The 20,587-nt window shown below is 37.4% G+C and overlaps 1 pseudogene; it reads right to left on the bottom strand.

Moving 5' to 3' along the window:
- Positions 1–2,477: 2,477 nt before the first annotated feature.
- LOC136142170 (V-type proton ATPase subunit B, brain isoform pseudogene) overlaps positions 2,478–20,587 on the bottom strand; it is a 35,222-nt pseudogene continuing 17,112 nt past the window's right edge.

Raw genomic sequence — 20,587 nt, 5'->3', positions numbered from 1 at the left:
CTTTTCTCCATTGAGTATTCTTGGATCTTTCACATCATTGGTTAAATTTATTCCTAAGTAGTTTACTGTTTTTGATACTATTGTAAATAGCTCAGTTAGTTCTTCTTTTTCTATTACTTAAGGCATAGAGTTAGGTTGTTTATTTGGGATCTTTCTTGCTTCATAATGTAGTCATTTATTGCTATGAAATTCCCTCTTAGAACTGCTTTTGCTGCATCCCATAAGTTCTCATACGTTGTGCTTCCATTTTCGTTTGTCTCAAGAAATTTTTAATTTCTCTTTTAATGTATTTTTTGATCCAGTGGTTGTTCAGGAGAGTGTTGTTTAATTTCTATGTGTTTGTGAATTTACCAATTTTCTCTTGTTATTGATTTCTAGTTTCATGCCATTGTGGTCAGAAAAGGTAATTGGTATGATTTCAGTCTTCTTCAAGTCACTAAGACTTGTTTTGTGGCCTAATGTATGGTCTATTCTAAATAATGTTCCATGTGCAATTGAGAAGAATGTATATTCCGATGTTGTTTGATAGAATGTTCTGTAAGGTCAATTGGACTATAGCGTTGTTCAAATCCAAATCCACTGTTTCTTTATTAATTCTCTGGCTGATCTATCAATTGTTGAGAATAGGGTATTAAAGTCCCCAAATGTTATTGTATTACTGTTTATTTCTCCTTTTAATGTGTTATTGTTTGTTTTATATATTTAGGTGCTCCAATGTTGGGTGCATAAATATTTGCAATTGTTATATCTTCTTGATGGATTGACTACTTTATCATTATATTATGACCTTCTTTGTCTCTTTTTACCAATTTTAGTTTAAAGTCCATCTTTTTCTCATATAAGAATAGCTACTTCTGCTTTTGTTTTTGGTCACCATTTGTTTGAAATGTCTTTTTCTATCCCTTCACTCTCAGTGTATTCATCTAAGGCTAAAGTAAGTCTCTCGTAGGCAACCAATCATTGGATCTTGCTTTTATTTTTTTTAAATCCATTCAGCTATTTCATGTCTTTTGATTGGAGAATTTAATCTATTTCAGTTTAAGGTAATTATTGATAAATAAGGACTTACTATTACCAATTTGTTAATTTTTTTCTGGTTGTTTTGTAGATCCATTGATTCTTGTTTCTTATCCTGCTCTCTTTTTTTGTGTTTTGATGCTTTTGGTATCAGTAAGCTTTGACATCTTTATCCTATTCTTTTGTGTAATTGCAGCAGATTTTTTCCCTTATGGTTATCATGAGGCTTACATAAAATATATATAAAAGCTTAACTTCAATGAAATTCCTAAACTCTACACTTTTCCTTCTCTTCCCTCTTACATTTTATGTTACTGCTGTTATAATTTACATATATTATGTTGTGTAACTAATAACAGATTATTGTAGTTATGGTTATCTTTACCACATTCATTTTCTTAAACATTTAAACTAGAGTTGTAAGTGAATTACGCACCACCATTACCATATTATAGAATCTAACTTTGAGTATATATTTACCATTAACAGTGAGTTTTTGCTACCTTTTTAATGTTTTTATGATGTTAATTAATGTGCTTTTGCTTCCACTCAGAGAACTCCCTTTAGCATTTCTTGTAAGGTAGGTCACATGGTAATAAACTCCTTTAGCTTTTTTATTTTTTCAGGAAAGTCATTATCCCTCCTTCAGTTCTGAAGGACAGCTTCACTGGGTATACAATTATTGGTTGACAGGTTTTTTTCTTTCAATATTTTGAATGTCATCCCATTCTCTCCTGGCCTGAAAAGTTTCTTTGGAGAAATCTGCTGATAATCTCATGGGGGTTCCCTTTTATGTAACTTCTCTCTTTAGTCTTGCTGCTTTTAAAATTCTTCATTGCCTTTGACTTTTGACAATTTAAATAATGTCTCAGTGTAGCCCTATTTGGGTTCAACCTATTTGGGGTCCTTTGGGCCTCATGGATCTGGATGTCAATTTCTCTCCCCAGGTTCAGAAGTTTTCAGCCATTATTGCTATAAATATACTTTCTGTTTCTTTCTCTTTCTTTTCTCCTTCTGGAATTCCAATCATGCAAATATTGTTTCTTTTCATTGTGTCCCATAAGTCCCATAGTCTTTCTTCACTCTTTTGCATTCTTCTTTCCTTTGCTTCTCTGACCGGATAATTTTAAATGTCCAGTCTTCCAGGTTGCTGATTGCTTCTTCTGCATGGTCGAGTCTGCTTTTGAAACTCTATTGGATTCTTCAGTTCAGTTTTCATATTTTCCAACTCTAGGATTTCTGGTTGGGTTGTTCTGATAATTTCTATTTCTTTGCTGAACTTGTCATTTTGCTCATGTACTGTTTTTGTAATTTCAGTTTTTTGTTATCTATTCCTTGTTTTTAATTACAGGGTAACACAGTAAACTCCAACACAAAGGTAGGGATGGGGGAGTGCAAAAGGAATAAAGAAAACAGAACCAGTATTTCACAAAAGAATCAAGCCAGTGATGAAGTAGCAGTTAATGCTTTGCAGAGTCTTGAGGGTAGAATTTGCTCAGGGTGCTCTGAGGGATTCTCTTCAGCATTTCTTTGGAGAAGGTTTGAAGCAGCTGCCAGCCAATGTTCAAAGTCTCATAGACAGGGCAATTTTCACAAGGACTCTGAGCAATAAAGTTCTTCTCAAACTTCTGCAGAAATTCTAAGTAAAGAACATCATCTGAGGTAAGGGCTTCATATCCAACTACAGCTTTCATGGCTTGTGCATCCTTACCAATAGCATAGCATGCATACAGCTGGTTAGATACATTGGCATGATCCTTTCTGGTTATACCTTCTTCAATAGTAGACTTCATTAACTGTGATAATGAAGGCAGCACATTAATAGGTGGGGAAATCTGTCCGTGTGTAGATCTGCCCCTCTGTAATATATCCAGTCAAGTCAGGGATTCAGTGAGTGATATCATTGTTATGCATAGTGAGAATAGGAATTTGAGTAATAGAGTCATTTCTACCTTCCACTCGACCAGCACATTCATATATTGTGGGTAAATCTGTATACATATAATTTTGGAAGCCTCGTTGACCAGGAACCTCCTTCCTGGCTGCTGAAACCTCTCAAAGTGCTTCAGCATAAGAACTCATGTCTGTTAGTGTAACCAATACATGTTTTTCATACTGATCTTCACTACTCAGCTGTGGTTAGAGCCAAATGAGGAGTGATAATTTGCTCAATAGCTGGGTCTTTAGCCAAGTTAAAAAAGAGGCAGGCATTGCCCCTTGAGTCATTTTCTTCAAAGTCAGATTTGAAGAACCGGGCAGTTTCCATGTTTACACCCATAGCAGCAAATACAATCACAAAATTTTCCTCATTGTAGTCCACTACATCTTTGGATTTTTTTTACCATACCAGGCGGGCAATAGATTAGAGCTGCAATCTAATTGTGTGGTAAGCCAGCTTCAGAGAAGACAGGAATTTTCATGCCATCTATGGGCAAAATACCAGTCTGAATCATCTCCTCTGAATAGCTTCGACACTGAGGATTGATTGCCTGGCCCATGATGTCAATGAACTCTTCAGCCAGTACAATAGGACCTCTGTTGATTGTTTTTTCTAATCCATTGAATACCCCACCAAGCACCTCCTTAGACACTGGTGTTTGGAGAATATCCTCAGTAAACTCACAGGACGTTTTCTTGACATCTATACCTGAAGTCCCTTCAAATACCTGAACGACTGCTTTGGAACCACTGACATCTAGAACTTGCCCACTCCGCTTCATGCCATCAGGTAATGTCAAGTGCACAATCTTAGCGTATCTGGGAAACTTAACATGAACTAAGATCACTAGTGGACCATTGACTCCTGATACTGTCTTGTATGCCCTAAAACAATTTCTTCATTGTTCTCATTTTAAAAGCATGCAAATATTGTTTTTCAAAGACTTTCTAAAATCAACTGTCTGGCTCATCACTTGTTCTTTAACTCTATGCTGCTGCTCAAATTCTAAAACTGAACTGTTCATTTTTTTGTGGTCTGGGACACTCTGTATCATTACTGAAAAACAACCTTTCTCCAGTGGAGTGTAGCCACTGGAGAAGTTCTTTGGTCACTGGCTAAGCACACACTGAATGTTGAGAAATCATAGTTATCTCCCTTAAGGGTTTACAACCTTAATCATGGAGTACTCTTTAAACTATGTTATTGTTTCAGTTGATACTCTCTGAATTGAGATTGAGTGAATAATTATATGGAAAAGTGACAGCTGCCCCTTATAATCTTTTCCTAGAAGCTGCCCCTCCTAGGGGCAAAACATATAAATGAAATTCATAAAAGAGTATTTATAATTGTTAGGTATAAATTTATTGTCATAAGAATGCAACATCTGTCAGTTACTTGACACATCTACTTCAGCTCACATAAACTCCCCAAAGGCATTCTCTAATGCAAATAATTCCCATTATAAAAAGCACATCTGGGAGAGGAGGGATAAATTAGGAGTTTGGGATTAAAATATACACACTACTGTTTATAAAATAGATCACCAACAGGGACCTAGTGTATAGCACAGGGAACTATACTCAATATCTTGTAATAACCTATAAGGGAAAAGAGTCTTAAAAAGAGTATATAGGGCTTCCCTGGTGGCGCAGTGGTTGAGAGTCCGCCTGCCGATGCAGGGGACACGGGTTCGTGCCCCAGTCCGGGAAGATCTCACATGCCGCGGAGCGGCTGGGCCCGTGAGCCATGGCCGCTGAGCCTGCGCGTCCGGAGCCTGTGCTCCGCAACGGGAGAGGCCACAACAGTGAGAGGCCCGCGTACCGCAAAAAAAAAAAAAAAAAAAAAAAAAAAGAGTATATATACGGAATCACTTTGCTGTACACCTGAAACTAACACAATATTCTAAATCAACAAAATTTTTTTTTATAAAAGCACATCTCCTCAAACCATAGAATCAAGTCTTTTCCTTCTTCCTTACACTGCAGTGCTGTCACATGACCCAGTGACTGATCAGGACAGGATTAGTCAGGCAGGAGAGCGCCCAGACTGATACTCTTCATCTGAAATTCTTTTTAACCAATGAGCCACAAACAGGCACTCTGGCAATTAACCAGTGCAAACATAGTCTTACAACTTGGGGAAACATCAGGTGCTTTCCTAAGTTTTAAAGAGTCTACTTCCAGGGCTCATCACCAGTTCCTAAGGAAGCTATGAAGAGGTCTGATGCTACACAATTGTATTGTTTAGTAATCAAGAACCATTTCTTTCAGAACTGCTGAGCAGTCCACTTAAGCCTGGTTTATTAAGGTCTTTTTACAATCACAACACTTAAACATATCAGTGCATATGCTTTGGATATATGCTATATAATATGGGCAAAGCTGCTTGTCTTCCCCAAAGAGAGCCTTGAGCTGAAAAAAGTTAATGGTAGAAAAAGGTCAAACAAGACTTAAGAAACCTGGAATTTTCCTGCTCTGCCAATAATCAGGTGTCTAAATCCTGCCAAGCCCTGTCCCTCCCATAACCTTAGGCTTCTCACTGTAAAATGAGAGGGTTAGACTAGATGACCTGCAGGGTACTTTTCAGCTCTAGCCTTCTCTGATATCTAGGTGTCCTCCTGCAGAGCAGCCTCTCCACTGAACAACACCTCCCTCTGGCTGCGGGCCTGACCTCCATCCATGAAAGCAGTTTTCCTAATTTCATTTAGTTTTTTTTGTGTGTGTTCTTGTATTTTGCTAGATTTCCTTAAGAGAATTATTCTGAATTATTTGTCTGACAGTTCATAGATCTCCATTTTGTTAGCGTCAGTTCTTGGAGCTTTATTAGTTTCCTTTGTTGGTGTCATATTTTCTTGGTTTTTCGTTATCCTTGATTCCTTACATTGGTACCTGCACATTTGAGTAATTGGGGTCCTCATACAGACTTTACAGGTTTGCCTTGGCAGAGACAGATCTTCACCAGTCAGCTCAGTTTGGATCTCTAGGCATATTTGTTGGTAATATGCTTAGGCAAGTGGGGCCTACTCTTATGCTGGGGGTGGAGGGAGGCAACTGTTCAAGCTCTGAGGTTGGGGGTGGGAAGGTGTGCCACTGGCTGAGAACAGTTGGATAGGACTGCTGGCTTGGTTCCCTACCCAAGTAAGGCTGTTAGATGGTGCTGTACTTTCCTGGATTCTCTGGTCAGGCTTACTAAATGGTTGGGACTGGGTACTATATTCAGTAGTAGATGGGGCTATGAATTAGCTTCACTCCCTGGTAGGGTAGCAAGGACCTGTATGGGCTTATTGTTTGGGAACCCAGATCAGGCGACAGTGTACACTGAATTCCCTGATCAGGTGAGACCACCAGTTTTTTTCTGCAAATGGGGAAAGACATGGCTTGTGCTCTCTGTTCAAGTGCCACTCTAGTCTGGGCTGTTGGATGGGCTATGCAGCTTCCTGTGTGCTCTGATTAGGTTCCCTGGTTAGGCAGGCTAGAGGCTGTATTCAGCAATGAGCAGGGCTATGAATTAATTTTCCTGCCTGGGTGCAGTGAGAGAAGCAACATAAAGCCAGTAAAGCTCTTTGTTGTCTTAACTAAAGCCAACCTGCACTCCAAGTTCTCTGGCCGAACAGGTTCATTGGCTTTGCTCTGCGAACTATCAGCTCTGCCTGCCTGCCTCTTGCCTTGAGTGCTGCTAGGCTGCACAGCTTCCAGTTTTTTTGCCAGCCTTTCTGATCAGATGGGGTGAGAGATACAGTCCACAGTGAGTGGGGATATGTCTCAGTTCCCTTGCCTGGGCAGGCCCGCATCTTGGCTCAAGCATTGTTGGTTACACAGCTTCTAGGGGTTCTTGCCAGCTCTTGTGGTCAGATGGAGCTCTGGAGCCACAATGGGCAGGGCTATGTTTCAGGTCACTTGCTTGAGTGGGACAGTGAAGGGTCACTCCAGGCAACTCCCATTTTTCTCCAAGCAGGCTTTCTGGTCTTGAGGGGTTGGGAGCTACCCTCAGCCTTGGCTATGAGTTAATCCCCCTGCCTGGGCTTAGCAAGAGAACCCTCCATGCCCAGTATTGGCTTTACTCTGGGGGCAATCAGCTCTGCATGTCTCTCAGCTGGAGTGTTGCTAGGCTACACAACTTCCCGGTGCTCTCACTAGCTACTCATCAGATGGGGCTGGGAGACACTCTTCCTAGTGGATGGATCTATGACTCAGCTCCTTGCCTCAGACTCCTTGGTCCAGGCTCTACGGCCAGAAAAACTCCTCATTTGAGTACCCAAATCAATCAGATCTGCATCTTAATGGGTTCCCTAGTCAAAGTGCACCACTGACTTGGTTCTGCATATGGGCAAAGCCATTAATTAGGATTACTACTTGGGCACTGCAGGTATGAACTTGGTCTGCCAAGATCTTTGTTGCAAGCCCCTTCTCTCTTCTCCATAACAGTCAGATTCCCAGTGGTTGAGCCCTGCAGATTTCCCTGCAGTCTCCATGTAGCGAGACCAGAGTAGGGGCTCCCACATGAGTAGGGGCTCCAAGAAACTTAGGAGGTTTGTTGTCCCCCTTGCCTCTCCTTTCCCACTGGAGGAACCAGAGACTCAGGGAAGACCTCTCTGTGTGTTGCTACACTGGCAATGGGAGGGACAATGCAGTCATTGTGTAGCAGCTTCTCTTATCCTTCTGAAGCAGTATCTTTTGCTCTCTGTGGTGCAGGGGGTGCTTTAGTCTCACCCTTATTTCTAGAATTCTTTCAGTAGTGCCATGTACTTGAATAGATATTAGTTTTCCTTCTGAGGGGGAGTGAAGTCAGGAATGACATATGTTGCCATCTTGGTGATATCACTCTCTCCACTGTGGGTTTTTTGGGGAAGGTTATTTTGTCAGTGGTCACTCAACTAAAAATGACCCTTCCCCCCAAAAAACACAAAAATTCAATATGTCAACAAACATAAGGTATTCATTTTTGGTGAATTATTTTCATTTTTCTATAATTCATTGCATTTGTCAAGAACATTCATAAAGATAACTTTCGGGTGATGATCCATTTCACTTTTTTTTCTGATTTCTGGTTTTAAACACTTATACAGAGAAACACAGTTTGCACTTCATGATAATTGTTAATATGTCTTGTAATTAGAGATCAGCAATTAGCCAGTATTCAGCATTAGCTTGAGCAATGTACTATTTAATGTATTAAGTACACTAAAACACAAAATAGCAGTTGCCTTGTAAAATTATGATAATTTAATGATTATCATAAGACCAGTCTCACGGAATTTAACCAGTCTTCCTTTGATCTCAAATCTCCTTTCTAAAGATTGCAAATTTAAGTTACATACATAGTATATTTATACATATGAAGTATTATATATACTATACCTTTGACTCATATTTCCTAATCCCATTTAACAAAATGAAATAGTAGTGATAGTGAGTCTTATAAGCTAAACTTTCCATATCTTTATCTCAAATGATTCTGTCATATCATTTTGCTATAGCAAAGTCTTAGTATTCATTATATTACCTTTACTAGAACTACGGTGATGATAACCATATATAGAAATGGAAATGCATGATACATACGAAAAGTGGCTTCATATGCATGGCTGAAGAATACTTGTCCCCATAATTTGCTTCAGGTCTAGCTGTTCCCAGAGAGCCATTCCAATTAAAAGATGGATGGATGTAAGGATTGTCCTCTTTGGGCTCATAAGTCATAATGCTATTTTAAATGAAAAAACAAACATGAAATATTTCAGGATATTTTAAAAATATCAAACACACATAGATTCTTATCACTATATTCTCTAGGAAGCAAATAAATGAAACCATCCAGAAGGCACATTAGATCGATATACTAAAATAATGGCATCTTCATAAAACAAAGAAAATGGTTCTGCTTTTATTCTATTCCTCACTAAGACTAGGGTTTTTTTAGGGAATATTTCCTATGGTCTAAGAATGTCTGAGAAATTACTATGGTACTTAGATAAGTGAAGGAAATACAATTTAAAAAATCTTACAGATTAATCTAGGTCAGTGCTTTTTTCCTCAGGAAATGTGTTATCTTCTGGCATAAACACAATTATGTATATATTCATAGTTAGAAACACTGTTATCTCTGACTATGCCTCTCCTTCTCTGCAACCCCACCTCCTACTGAAAAATAAATACATAAAACTTTCTGCTAAAATTCTTTCCAAATAATATCCTGCTTTCTTTCTTTTTCAGTATTTACAAGCTTTAAATTTCCTTTTAAGGGATTGCTTACTTGTAATTTCTTCCAGAGAACTGTTGTGGTGGAGATACAGGACTTCTAGGAAGGATGCTCTGAAGGGATGAACTCCAGGGATTCTGCAGGTAGATTTTGTTTTTTGTTTAAGGGAGAGAGGAAAGGTTTAGCCATGATTTTAAGGAAATTTGAAATACAATGGCTCATATTGATACCACATGCTAAATATCTAAATGTTAAGATACCTCCAGGCCTGCTCCTAAAAAATGACAAATAAGCAAAGGTATTATTAAAAGGCAAATGTTTACATATTATAGTGGTAATTTAGCAGGTCTTTGTCTATTTCTATCTATTATCTATTTATATTTATCTATCTTTCTCTCTATGTTGTAGAATGGCTTACTGAAGGGGAAATGCAAATGGAAGATTCATTTCAGCTGGTACTCTAAGCAATACGTGAAGCTTCCAGTCAAAAGAATTAAATATAAATCCCCCTTCCTATTGTCATAGTGTGAAAAACGCTAATCCCCAGACAAAACAGAGTTGACAAAAAGTAACTTAGAGAATACTGAAGCTGAATATAGAGAACTGCAACATTAAACAGTTACAGCATACAGCAGAGTTTTGGAGGGAAACAAATACAAATCAATTGATAAAGAGTTGGTTCTTAAAGACCATACTTTAAGTACATAAGCAAAGAGTAAATTGTAGCAATACGGACTTTGAAATAAGGAATTGGCATTTTAACACAGACGTGAGGCATATAAGTGGATGCAGACCAGATCTACACAGAGCCTATTCTTACAGCCATACTGGTTATGTGTGGGTACATAACATTCTGACATAGCCATTTTGATGGAGCCATATTGAAATCAAGGATATTTTTATATAGGTACTTTGATAGAGACATTTTGACACAGGGGAATTTGATGCAGACTATAAAATAATCCATTGCACTTTCTGATTAAAATAAGATTAAATTGGATGTGAAATATATACCATGACTCATTTTTAAGTTTAAGCTCATGTCCATCCACAACCACCCCTGGAGGAGGAACCTTGGATTGATAATAATGTTGGAGATGAGATAAAGGTTAAGTATCATCTGGGGAAAAAAAAAACTGATACAAACAGGAAGAATGAGACAGACTCAATATTTTTCCTCTATTGTTTAAATATTTGTCTTTGAGCTTTCCTTTTCTGCTTTGTTTTTGCAATCTTCTTTAAAATAAAATTTAAAAAACCCACAAAACTAAAAAAGAAAACCATGACTCTTGAAAGTGTGATTTCAGTGAAGCTTGGCAAGAAAGCTTCACTTGTGTCTATAGCCAGTCCCTCTTTTCTTGGCTCCCTGATGTCATAGTAGACAGAATCACGGGTTTCTGAGCATTCTGTACATCAGTTCTTAAAGGGGCTACCTTTCCTTCCATGGACTTAATTTCATTGGTCCAGGCCTTTTTCTCCAGCAGGCAAGAGAGAATAGCATATCTGATGCAATGAAAAGAGAGCTATCTAAAATTTGGATTTGCGGACCACAGAACAGATTTTCTAGCTGAAGCAGTATGGATATATTTGGGGAGAAGGATCCCATAGGAAGTAGTAGGTGAGTCTCCGCTACTATATAGAGGAATGCTGCATACTTCCCACTTGTCCATTTTGGGCCTAATTTAAATTCATTAAGCCAGACCTGGGCCTTGATACAGCTAGATAGATGTAGAAAAGTGTTTCAGGCAGAACCTAAGGAGTATAAACTTATAGAATACAAGGCAGGGTCAGACTGACATGGTGACTTATTTATTTATTTATTTTTTGAGATCAGGTCCTAGGGGTGGTGGTGATGGTCATGTGATCATAGTGTGACACCCTACTCTTTTTTTTTAACATCTTTATTGAAGTGTAATTGCTTTAAAATGGTGTGTTACTTTCTGTTTCATAACAAAGTGAATCAGTTATACATATATATATGTCCCCATATCTCTTCCCTCTTGCACCTCCCTCCCTCCCACCCTCCCTATCCCACCCCTCTAGGTGGTCACAAAGCACCGAGCTGATCTCCCTGTGCTATGCGGCTGCTTCCCACTAGCTATCTATTTTATGTTTGGTAGTGTATGTATGTCCATGCCACTCTCTCACTTTGTCACAGCTTACCCTTCCCCCTCCCCATATCCTCAAGTCCATGCTCTAGTAGGTCTGTGTCTTTATTCCTGTCTTGCCCCTCAGTTCTTCATGAACTTTTTTTTTCTTAGATTCCATATATATGTGTTAGCGTACAGTATTTGTTTTTCTCTTTCTGATTTACTTCACTCTGTATGACAGACTCTAGGTCCATCCATCTCACTACAAATAACTCAATTTCATTTCTTTTTATGGCTGAGTAATATTCCATTTTATATATGTGCCACATCTTCTTTATCCATTCATCTGTTGATGGACACTTAGGTTGCTTCCATGTCCTGGCTATTGTAAACAGAGCTGTAATGAACATTTTTGTACATGACTCTTTTTGAATTATGGTTTTCTCAGGGTATATGCCCAGTAGTGGGATTGCTGGGTCATATGGGAGTTCTATTTTTAGTGTTTTAAGGAACCTCCATACTGTTCTCCATAGTGGCTGTATCAATCTACATTCCCACCAACAGTGCAAGAGGGTTCCCTTTTCTCCACACCCCCTCCAGCCTTTATTGCTAGTAGATTTTTTTGATGATGGCCATTCTGAATGGTGAGAGATGATATCTCATTGTAGTTTTGATTTGCATTTCTCTAATGATTAATGATGTTGAGCATTCTTTCATGTGTTTGTTGGCAGTCTGTATATCTTCTTTGGAGAAATGTCTATTTAGGTCTTCTGCCCATTTTTGGATTAGGTTGTTTGTTTTTTTGTTATTGAGCTGCACGAGCTGCTTGTAAACTTTGGAGATTAATCCTTTGTCAGTTGCTTCATTTGCAAATATTTTCTCCCATTCTGAGGGTTGTCTTTTGGTCTTGTTTATGGTTTCCTTTGCTGTGCAAAAGCTTTGAAGTTTCATTAGGTCCCATTTGTTTATCTTTGTTTTTACTTCCATTTCTCTAGGAGGTGGGTCAAAAAGGATCTTGCTGTGATTTATGTCATAGAGTGTTCTGCCTATGTTTTCCTCTAAGAGTTTGATAGTGACATCCTACTCTTATGAGCCCATAGGGGTTCAGAAAGAATAGCAGCTAGCTATGAAGACATTTTTCTCCACAATCAATGACTGTATCAGCTTCTTGAGGTAGAATGACTATATAATTTATTGCCCAAACCAGAACACTTATGAAAGTGACAGGGGTAACTGTTCATGTTTACATTGGAACAACCAACAGAAAGTGGGGCTATCCTGATCACCCTACATTGAAATCACTGTTGTTGTAACCAAAAGCTGAGCCTCCACCTGTTTTTCAGAAATACAGTCAATACGGCTTCCACTTTCTCCATCAAAAGAAATTTCTCTTCTATATCTTACTTCAGAAAACCTTGAAATACCCTATTTGGTATTACATAGGCACAATCATTAATTCCATTGTTCAGCACCCACAAGTAGGTTGACCCTGTGAGTGTGTGAGACAGATGTGTTCAGTAAAGCATTAAGCCATGGTCCATCTTGACAATTTCAAAGGAGAATGAAAAAGCCATGTGGAGGGAAAAATTAGCATATGATAAGTGTAGAAAAGTCAGCAGATTCTGATTTAAATCTATGATCAAAGAGCAAAACATCATGTGAGGGTTGGGAAAATTAAAGAAATCAAGAGAAGTCTCTGGAACTCTGTGATGACATTCCAAAGAGCAAAATTTGTATGTAGGAAGACCCACAGGTCATTCTAATATATCTGGGACAGCCTGACTAGGTGCCCCATGTATTGAGAGTCAGAGGCAAATTACTTGTCCTATTCATTCTCTTCTCCAATGCCAGTGAAGTTTTTCCAATTGTTACAATCAAGGCTCTTTCTAGGGTATCAATACCTGGAACCAGGAGTAGACTGCGCCAATGGAGGACTGGATTTTAGTTTCTCAGATGAATTTCGTATTTTAAAATGTATGATTAAAAATCTCCAAAGGGCCAAACAGCACTGTCTAGCAATCCTACAATTTCCTAATTTATTTTCCTATTCTCTGAGACAACTATTTCACCATTCCGTCTCTCCACAAATCTTCAACTTCTCCTCTATGTTCTTTATTCCCAGTTAATGGCCTCACATCTTATTTCACTAAGAAAATAGGAACAGTCAGAAGAGAACTATTTCATTTTCCAACCAGCAAATTTACCAACCGACCTGAATCTGTATCCACATACTCTATTATGGATAAAATGTCTCTTGTATCAAAGACCAACTCTTCCAAATGTTCTCAGGATCCCTCTTTTTGCCCTTCCATGGCTTTTCTTCATGCAATTATTAGCATTCTATCCCATAGTGTCACATTTTTCCCTCTCAACTGGATCATTCCTATTAATATGTAGATTTGCATTACACAAAACTCTCTTAACTCCACATAATTTCCCAGCTGCTGCCTCATTTTTCTGCTTCTTACATTAAAACATCACAAAAAAATGACACCCTCATTGTAACCGTTTTCTCACCTCTCTTTCACTGTTCAGTCCGTGTCAGTCTTGCTTCTGTCCCCACCACTCTGCTGAAACAGCTCTTGTGAAGGTTACCAGCCATCTCATTTTACCAAATCTAATGTTATTTCTCAGTCTTCACCTGACTTTATCTCTCAGTATCATTTAATATAGTGGATCATTCCCTAATTCTTGAAATACTTTCTTTTCTCTCTTTGCTTCCTTGAGACTACACTCTCCTAGTTTTTCTCCTATTGCTGTATATGATCCATCCCAGATCCTTTTTCTGGCCCAGCTTCTCCTTTGCTACATGATCTCTAAATGTTGGAACACCTGAGGGCTTGTTACCAACTTCTCTTTTCCTCTATATTTATACTCTGTCTATAAGTCCAGTAACATGACTTTAATTAGCACTCATATCCTGATGACTATCAAATTCATATCTCCAGTTTGTACTTGTCCCCTGAGATCTAAATTCATATATCCAACTGCCAACTCAAGGCCTCCACTTGGAAGTCTAATAGACATACCCAACTAACCATGAAAAACCCAAAAAATTTGACCCCTCTTCCATCTAAAAACACTCTGCTTTTCCTCCAGTATTCCTCATACATCCGGTTGCTCAAATCAAAATCCTTGAAGTCATCCTTTGTTCCTCTCTTTTCCTCATGCTTCATATACACTCTGTCAGTAAGTTTTCAGCATTCAGAATCATTCCCATGGAGAAAGTCCTCCAGTGTGACTTTCCACTGAACTAATAACAAAATCAAATCCTACATACCTTACCATATCCTACAAAAACCCAGTATAATCTGCTTACCTCACCAGCAATTCAGTCATGTTGAATTTCTTTTTTTGAGCACATCAAGCCTGTTTTTTTCCCTTAGGGTTTTTGTACTCTTTCTGCTTAGAAAGTTCTTTCCCTGACTTTTTATATGGAAGTGTTTTTTACAACTTTCAGTCTTAATTTAAATATCACATTTTCAAAAAGTCATCTCTGACTTTCCCATCTAACGTTTCCCCACTCCAAGTCACTATTATATCACTGTTTATTGTACTTATAGAATTTATCACAATCTGAAATTATCTTATTTATTTACTTGCTTATTTGTTTATTGTCTGCCTCCTCTCCCTTCTCTAATGTAAGATCAATGAGGACAAGACTTAATCTCAAATACCACTGTATCCTCAGAGTATAGAACAGTTCCAAGAACATAGTAGGCATTTGGTAAATTTTTTGTTCAATGGATAAATGAATAATGATATCTAATGAACACAACTGAGTACATTTTTATGTTAAGAACCAAAGTGAAACATTGGTTCCTTCTTGTTTGGGGTCTGCAATCCCTTTGCTGTGACCTTCTACTTTAATGGCCTCATAATATACCTATCTTGAAAGAATATCAAGCACAGATGAGGAATAATCTGAACAATAATAAGGCATAGTGGGCTCTCAATCAGAACTAGTGTACTGATTATCTAGGATATTTTACTTCTCTATCCTTCTTACTGCCTGCCTGTTGGTACCTTTGTGCCCTCCTAAGGTGAATAAGAATGAAAAAATAAAATTTGATACTCAAACTTATCAATTTGGTTTCCATTAGCAGCTTTAATCAAAAGTTGGTAGAAGAAAAATTATTCTGAAAGGAAATTTGATTAATTTTCTGTTTAGAGATTTAATATATCCACATTTCCTCTTGTCTCACCTCTTGGTCAGGACTAAAGATAATTAAGCATTAGGAATTTAAGATCTGGTGAATAGTGGTCACCTATCCAGGGAAAAAGTGAGTCAAAGAAACGGAAGAAAGTGAAAGAGGTAAGTACTCTTTAAACCCCACTCTAAGATTACTCCAACAGAAAGGAACTGTTTCTTTTCCTGCTTCTGCCTCAAATAATAGTCTTGTCCACCAAAAACAGTGACTCTAGACCTGCTAGAGTTCTTTTGGATCAGTTGTGAAGTGAGTTTTTAACTTGCTAGACTGGCCTGTGAAACTCAGAGAAAAGTTTCACACCCATGACAAACAAAACAAAACAAAACAAAGAAACACATCCATAAGTAAAGTATGTATAAACAGAGTTAAAACAACTCATTGAGAGTACAACTTAAAAAAGATCAAGTCTATATTAACACATGATACAGTCTTTAAAATGGGCCTTGAAACTAGCATAATAGAGCCTTAATCTCCTTTAAAAATTCATGTTAATTAGCAACATCCTAGGCTGTGTTTAAATTCTCTCTAGCCAGAAGCACCAAAGTCTAATGAAATTAGTATTTTAAAGTTTCGAGTAAAATTTTTCTTACTTTTGATCTAAGAAACACATACACATACATGCACACAAAAACATACACACAAACACACATTTATGTGAGTGTGTTGGAAGCTACATTAAAATGCAGTCACCTCTTTGGGTTCTATTTAGTACCACAAAACAGTATCCTGAGGTATTGTAGACCAGAAAGAGTGAATGCATTTGCCAAAGGTATACATTTTACAACGGTTGTAATTTAAATCCTGAGACAGTATGACTCATGTTACTCACAGTTTCCTCCATTAGCACTACACCTAATAGAGCAACCATATGTCTTACCTTTTTATAGGGACAACACTGACTTCATGTAACTTTTTTTTCAATAATGGAAATTTGCTAAATGTATTATAATGCCAGGGACTTCCCTGGTGGCACAGTGGTTAAGAATCCACCTGCCAATGCAGGGGACACAGGTTCAGTCCCTGGTCCAGGAAGATCCTACATGCCATGGAGCAACTAAGCCGTGCACCACAACTACTGAGCCTGCACACCACAACTACTGAAGCCTGATCACTTAGAGTCTGTGCTCTGCAACAAGAGAAGCCACCGCAATGAGAAGCCTGTGCACCGCAATAGTAGTCCCCGCAACTAGAAAAAGCCCACGCACAGCAACGAAGACCCAACGCAGTCAAAAAGAAATAAAATTAATGAAAAAATAAGCATGATGCCATACCTCTGCAAGAACTAGCATTGACATATATACACTACCAAATGTAAAATAGATAGCTAGTGGGAAGCAGCTGCATCGCACGGGGTGATCAGCTCAGTGCTTTGTGACCTAGAGGGGGGGGATAGGGCGGGTGGAAGGGAGAGCAAGAGGGAGGGGATATGGGGATATATGTGTACAAATAGCTGATTCACTTTGTTATACAGCAGAAAATAACACAACACATTGTAAAGCAATTATACTCCAATAAAGATGTTAAAAAAAGATTAGATGAGGTGACTATTTACCTCCCAATAAAAGAAATATACATTGCAAATAATAAATAAATACACAGGGTAAACAAAGAATGTTGCCTGCCCTTCTAGTTCTACAAGGATTAAGTTGCAGCGCACTGCAGTGTGGCCTGAGGGGAATTCAGGATGGAAAAACAGGAAGCATTCTGTGTTTTGGGTATACGGGGCCCCTCAATAGTTAAGATGCACATCTAAGGAAGAATTTCAGTGACCCTAGATTCTTGCATCTTCCCATACATAGAAAAGCACTAAAATCATTAACTTCAGATTTTTTCTTTAGCTTATGAGAACTGGCTTCATTATTTTATAGTAGAATTTTGAACTTGTGTCTCTTTTGAACGAATGACAGGGTCTAGTGATAAGACAATAAAGTACAACTGCTAACTGAATAAGTTCCATTTCATTATTAATTTTATTAAATAGTAGAGTATTTGTTCTAACATCTAGTATATCTTTTAGTGGGTATTACCTAAGATATCCTGTCATTAATGTTCATAGTTCTCTTATAGCACATTTCCTAGTGATTAGCCTTAACCCAGTTATCATGCCTATTAGGAGAATAATACAAACTGGATTGAGTTCCTTGAAAAATAAGACCATCACCTTTATCCAGCTGGGTTAGACACCAACATGTGTGGATTAACCATCTGTAGAAATCATGAGTTTTTAGTATTATTACTATTATTAATTTATTTTTATATCAGATGACTATATCTTATTCAAACAGGTCAGACACTATTGGATATGGACATTGGTTATTAGAATAGAATTTTCCTGGTGAGAGAAAAAGTCCTTTATTTTTGTTATTTCTAAATTTTATTTCTGCTATTTCTAATTTTATGTATCTATATTACAGGCTAGACTATTTTGTCCTTAGCTCATGATGACAAATAGAGGCACATTATTGGCCAAGTGTAGCTGTTTTATAACCATAATTTCAGAATAAATATGTTTCAAAATAATTGTATTAAGACCATTCTGCAATAACTGTAAAGGCTACAACTGGACATTATATTTATTTGTAATTCAGTAAAAGAACATTTTTAAGCATGAATACATAAATGCTCATATTTTTAAGTTTTTTCATTTCTAAAAAAGAGTTTGACAATCATACTTTTCAGTTTAGTAATAGATTGGTATGGGACTAAATCAGCAAGGAAATGATTAAAAAAGAGATAAGAGGTTACTTTCTGTGAGCATTCACTTATTGAATGCTGCTATTAACTATTCTGACCATGCTGTATAGTTAGCGGCTGTCTGGCTCCAACTGTGCAACATCCATATTAGAGCGCTACATGACAATTGAATATTAAATCTTGCCAAGTAGCATTCATAGTCTCATGTTACAGATATCTTGCTGTGCCTGATGTCTGAAAGCTCCATGTATGATTCAAGTGGTTATTAGCATTAATTTCATAGAGAACTTTTATCTGAGATTTTGAAGCAACAGTTACACAAAGTTGCTCCCTTTTTGGGTGCTATGCAGCTATCAGGAAATCTGTGATTACATTTAAGCCTAGGACTGTGGGGAAAACAAAAACTTCCACACTTATTCAGAATTCAGCAAGTTGAAATGCTGAAACCTGGATGAAGACCTTTTGATACAACAAAATGCCACAACAAAATTTTGTTTACTTCCAAAAAGGACCCCCTTAGCAGCAAGTTTTCTGAGATATCATGCCCATAGAATGAGAGATAGAAACTTTCAAAGAAAGAACATTTTAGCAAAGCTAACAGAAATGAAGCTTCACAGTTTCTGTGTTTGGCCGATATGACTAAAATCACTGGAGCTTGAAAGAATTTGGTATGGTTATTTTGATAAGCCTAATGGTTAAATTATATTGCTGCTTGGGTGAGCTAATTAACTGCATGATCAACAATTTGTTCTATACACTGAAATAAAAAATCCAAAAATATTGTGAACAATTTGGCAAACATTGATATAAATAATGCTTTGCTTTAATACGTATGAGAGTTAGAAGTGAGAAGTAAAAGGTGGCACTGTTTACTAAATATCTGTTCTTCATCATCATTAAAGAAAATTAATTGAGCGTTCATGTGGTACATAGCACTCATATAAGCATACAGAAATATCAAGATGAATTTTGTCACATCCTATTTATTAAGAAATTTGCAATCCAAGTGGAAAAGTAATGAAGATATTTCCTCCCAATATTTTATAATATCTCCATTTTGAAATATACTATTTTGCATGTACAAACACGTTTGAGAAAACTATCTCTGCATGAAAAGGCTGTGGCTAATTTATATTAACAATTATTTTCATTTAGATATTCCGTTTTATAATTTTAACTATTTTTACTTCTTACAATAAAAGACACACACACACACCTCTTCCCAAACGTCTCCTTAAATCTTTCCACTTCCCCACATGTCACCCAACTCATAGACATGTAAAACTATCTTCAAACCCACACCAGCCTGGAAATTTTAAATTTAATTATTTTATGGAAAGTATGAAAAAGAGAGCACCATATACCCACTGCATTAAAGCATATTTATTTTGCATTTTCACGTGTGTGTTATGGCCAAATATCTTACTTATTTTTTAACATCATTATTGGAATTATAATTGTTTTACATTATTGTAAAACTTATTATTTGTAAAAATTATTTGTAATAATTTATTTGTAAAAAACTTACTTTTTAACATCATTATTGGAATATAATGGTTTTACATTATTGTGTTAGTTGCTGCTGTATAACAAAGTGAATCAGGTATACATAAACATATATCACCATATCTCCTCCCTCTTGCATATCCCTCCCACCCTCCATATCCCACCCCTCTAGGTGGACACAAAGCACAGATCTGATCTCCCTGTGCTATGCGGCTGCTTCCCACTAGCAATCTATTTTACATTTGGTAATGTATGTATGTCTATGCCACTGCCTCACTTTGTCCCAGCTTACCCTTCCCCCACCCCGTGTCCCCAGGTCCATTCTCTGCGTCTGTGTCTTTATTTCTGCCCTGCCCCTAGGTTCTTCAGAATCTTTGTTTTTTTTTTTTTTTTTTTTTTTTAGTTTCCATATATATGTGTCAGCATACAGTATTTGGTTTCTCTTTCTGACTTACTTAAATCTGTATGACAGACTCTAGGTCCGTCCACCTCACTGCAAATAACTCAATTTCATTTCTTTTTATGTGTGCCACACTTTCTTTATCCATTCTTCTGTCAATGGACACTTAGGTTGCTTCCATGTCCTGGCTATTGTAAATAGAGCTGCAATAAACATTGTGGTACATGACTCTTTTTGAATTATGGTTTTCTCAGGGTATATGCCTAACAGTGGGATTGCTGGGTAATATGGTAGTTCTATTTTTAGTTTTTTAAGAAACCTCCATACTGTTCTCCATAGTGGCTGTATCAACTTACATTCCCACCAAGAGTGCAAGAGGTTAATTTTCCTCTACACCCCATCCGGCATTTATTGTTCGTAGATTTTTTGATGGTGGCCATTCTGACCAGTGTGAGGTGATACCTCATTGTAGTTTTGATTTGCATTTCTCTAATGATTAGTGATGTTGAGAATCCTTTCATGTGTTTGTTGGCAA

The sequence above is a fragment of the Phocoena phocoena genome, chromosome X, assembly GCF_963924675.1.
Source record: "Phocoena phocoena chromosome X, mPhoPho1.1, whole genome shotgun sequence".
NCBI classification, from domain to species: domain Eukaryota; kingdom Metazoa; phylum Chordata; class Mammalia; order Artiodactyla; family Phocoenidae; genus Phocoena; species Phocoena phocoena.
Note: the sequence above shows the minus strand (reverse complement) of the source record. Positions and strands in the feature narration are given on the sequence as shown.